Source organism: Notamacropus eugenii, chromosome 2, assembly GCF_028372415.1.
Source record: "Notamacropus eugenii isolate mMacEug1 chromosome 2, mMacEug1.pri_v2, whole genome shotgun sequence".
NCBI lineage: Eukaryota > Metazoa > Chordata > Mammalia > Diprotodontia > Macropodidae > Notamacropus > Notamacropus eugenii.
Genome location: NC_092873.1, coordinates 38765260 through 38769492, shown reverse-complemented (window position 1 = coordinate 38769492; position 4233 = coordinate 38765260). Strand labels below are relative to the sequence as shown.

At 41.0% G+C, this 4233-nt stretch overlaps 1 pseudogene; it reads left to right on the top strand.

The window, feature by feature from the left end:
• Nucleotides 1–401: 401 nt before the first annotated feature.
• On the top strand, nt 402–761 carry LOC140523461 (small ribosomal subunit protein uS10-like; annotated as a pseudogene).
• Nucleotides 762–4233: the final 3472 nt, after the last annotated feature.

The window sequence follows — 4233 nt, the reverse complement described above, 5'->3', positions numbered from 1 at the left end:
ATGGTATTAGAAAAAGAAATCCTCCAAGTTCTGATGGATACCCACTAGAACTTTGAAAAGGAAAATCTGGGAATGTGAGCACAGAGCATACCAGCTCCACATACAAGATATATATTGAATAGATAGAAGGCAATCTCAGAGAAAAGGGTGCTAGCTGGTGGGAAAACTGGAAGAAGTCTCTTGCAGGAGATGGGATGTGAGCTGGATGTTGAAGGAAGCCAAGATTTTAAGGGGCAGATGGGAAGAGAATGAGGAGGATTCCAGGCATCCTCCTGTGCAAAGCCATGGCTATGACAGAAGGGAGTTTAAATAAAAGTACCTAGTTTGAGTTCCTGCCTCTCTTCCTCACCGCTATTCGTTCTTGTCAAGGAATAAGTCAGTCAGAAAGCTGCTCCACTGCCATGGCATTCAAAGACATGGGCAAGACATGAGTGGAGCCTGAAGTGGCCATTCACTGGATCCGGATCACCCTCACCAGCAGTAACATGAAGTCACTGGAGAAAGTGTGTGCTGACCTAAATGGAGGAGCCAAAGAAAAGAACTTGAAAGTGAAGGGACCTGTTCGAATGCCCACTAAGACCCTTCAAATCACAACTAGAAAAACTCCTTGCAGTAAAGGTTCAAAGACTTGGGATCGGTTCCAAATGAGAATCCACAAGTACCTTATTGATTTGCACAGTCCTTCTGAAATTGTTAAGCAGATCACTTTGATCAGAATTGAACCAGGTGTAGAAGTTGAAGTCACAATTGCAAATTCCTAACCAATCATCTCTTTTAATAAATTGATTGAAGGTATTGGAAAAAAAAGTGCCTAGTTTGAGGAAGAGATAGTAGGTTACTTGTAGCTAGATCATAGAACACATAGGAAGGAAGGGACATGTAAGAAGACTAGAAAGGTAGGAAGGAATCAGGTTGTGAATATTTTTAAATTCCAGAGGATTTTATATTTGATCCTGGAGATAACAGGGAGCCACTGGTGTTTATTGAGTAGGGAGTGAAACGATCAAATCTACATTTTTTAAAAATCACATTGGCAGATAAGTGGAAGATGAGTTGAAGTGGGGACAACTTGGAGACAGGGAGAGTAATTAGGAGGTTATTGCAATATTTTAGGCAAGAGGTGACGGGGACTAAATTAGGGTGATGGCTGTGTGAGTGGGGAGGAGACATGTAGGAGAAATTGTCAGCAATGACAAGAGTTGCCAGGGGACTGCCCATGTGGTGTGAGCGAGAGTGCAGAGCTGGGGGATACACCTGGAGTTGTAAACCGTGTTGACTGGGGGACCAAAGGGAAGTTTGAAAGAGAAAGATAATGAGATGGGAGGAGGAAATAATGAGTTTTGTTTGGGTCAAATTGAGTTTGAGATGCCTAGATGACATTCAGCTGGACATGTTCAGAAGGCAGTTGATAAGAAATAGCTCTAAAGAGAGATAAGCGCTCAATATAGTTCTGTGGGAATTATCTACCTGGAGCTAATAATTGAACCCCCGGGAGCTGATAATAATAATAATAACAACTAATCAAAGTGCCTTATAAATATCTTATTTGAGTTTCCTAACTAAGGAGGTAGGTGCTATTATTATGCCCATGTTACAGATGAGGAAACTAAGACATACAGAGATGAAGTGACTTACCCAGGGTCATACAGCTAGGAAGTATCTGAGGTCAAATTTGAACTCAGGTCTTTCCAACTTCAATTCCAGCATTCTCTTTACTGTACTGCCTAGCTGATGAGATTACCCAGTGAAATGGCCTAGAATGAAAAGGTCTGTGATGAAGCCTAGAGGGTCACCCATGGTTGGTGGTCTGGGCATTGATAAAGAGCCCTAACCAAGCCAATTAACCTCATCTTGTCCCAGATAACTCCAAAGCCATAAGTAACAGAGTAGATGCCACATTGGTAAAGGGTGTTTCCTGACTGGAAGTCAATCAAATCACAGGGCTAAGAACCCATCCCCCTCCCAAAAGAAAGAAAGAAAGAATAGTGATAGAAACACATACTGCTGGAAAGGACCTTAAAAGTCATCTGGTCCAACTCCCTAATTTTACAGATCATCAAAAGTAACCACCAGAGAGGTACAGTAACTTGTCCAAAGTCACACAAGACTTTATGGCCAAGCTAGGGTTTGAACTCTAAGATGAACTCTACTGCACCAAATTTGGAAGAATTCAAAATTTCAGTTCTTCTTCTTAAGGTAATAGAAACTTGACAGTACAAGCCCCTAAAACAAGTTAATCTGAACAGTAGTTTCTGACTGGAACTTCCTTTGGTCTTTCGAGAAAATTTCTCAGCTTTTTAGCACCGATGGAAGAGTACTTGGTGGAGAATAAGATGTAGGAAGACTGTCAGTAAAACCCTTCTCCTGAGTTGCCCATAGTGTCCCCATGGGAAGAAACAATGCATGTCCTTACTTGCTCAGTGAGTCAGCCAAAGCACAGGCTGTGGTTTCACTTGCTATAGTCTGGGATTTAATTTTCCCTCACTTTCTCTAAGTGTGTCATCAGATAGGAAACCCAGCATCTGCCTCTTTTATTTCAAAGGTACTTGTAAAAGGTTTTGGAAATTAATGGCTGGGTAGGAAATCATTTGGTCCATATTCCTCCCGATGCTTTCCCTAAAAAGCAAGCCATCCTAAGTGTATGTGACCCAGCACTTCCAAAAGAAGCAGGAAGATAGGACTTGTAACCACTTGTCTCTCTACAGACAATGAAAGAGCAGGAGGGGATTGGAGAGTAAGGGTGGGGAGAAAGACATGGGACACCTTGGCATGTGCTCAGCTGAGAAAGTTTAGAGTTTGGGCTGAGCTGTAATTTAGGTTGTCCATGAAGGAATGAAAAAACAGAGAAGCCTTATCAAATGTCAGGCCCTGAGACAGGAGGGGACTGAGCTGGTTGGTAGCTAAGTAAGGTAGCATCTGGAAGAAAGTTCTTCAGATTGCATTATCATTTGGAAAATCATTCTTGTACCAAGATTCAACTTGGTGAGAAAATGAGGTGAGAAAATGTGCTGCCTTTCCCTTCCTTGAAGAGCTGGGGGCCTAGCAATGTGGTACTCTGCAGGTACTATCAGATCCTGTGGATATACATTGGTTAGTTTTATTGATCTGATTGTAAAAATCTTTTAAAACTTTTCTTGTAAGGGATAGCTTGCTCAGCAGGAAAAGGTATAGGGCTAGCCTAGGAAATGAAAATGATACAAAAACAAAACATGAGTAAGATTTCTTAAAAGAAGATAATTATATGTGGAGGGCAGGATTTAGAATCGAGGATACCTGAGTTTAAATCCTACCTAATACACTTACTAGCAGTTTGGCCCCGGGCAAATCACTTAACTCTGCTTCCCTTTCCTCTTCTGTAAAATGAGTCTCAGTTCCTCCATTGCTGCCTCGGTTGTTGGGCAATTCCTTCTGTCACTGCCAAATCCACTAAACATACATTGTTCTAAATAAGAAAGGAGTTTTAATTTGGTTGCCTCATCCTTGCCAAAATGGTAGAGAGGGAACTGCTCAGCAATTATTTTCTAAATGAATTCTGTTTCAGACTTCAATTCAGTTATTATAATACCTTAATCTGCCATTAACCATGGTGATTGATAAATCTTTGTCAAGTTGTTTGGCAGGTAGGGGACACAGTAGGTACAGGGCCAGGATGAGTCAGGAAGTTTCATCTTCCTGAATTCAAATACCTCCTCAAACACTAGCTGTGTGACCCTGGGCAAATCACTTAACCCTGTTGGCCTCAGTTTCCTCATCTGTCAATTGAGCTGGAGAAGGAAATGGCAAACCACTCCAGTATCTTTGCCAAGAAAACACCAAATGGGGTCATAAAGAGTCAGACACAACTGAAAAAAATGGCAAGTTGTTTACCTTTTCTGTAGCTCAGTTTCCTTTTTTGTAAAATCAAAGGACTAGATGAATTTTAAGGTTCCTTTCCACACTAACATTCTGTGATTCAAATGTTGGTAACAAGCTCCAAATCTTATTGGCATGTTTAAAGAACAACTGGAGGTGGTTTTGTTTTGGCTTTTTTACAAAGCCTGTTGATACTCACTCAAATGGACTGGTGAAGTTTACTTTATAATGCCAATCAAATTCCATTGAAGACATCTTATCCTAGGTGATTCTTGCCTAGATCTTCCCATAAGTCATCCAGAGCAGTCCTCCTACTGTGGGTAGTTTGTCAGTTTTTAAACCTCTTATTGTAATAGGAAAGTATTCTAATTAATATCTAAA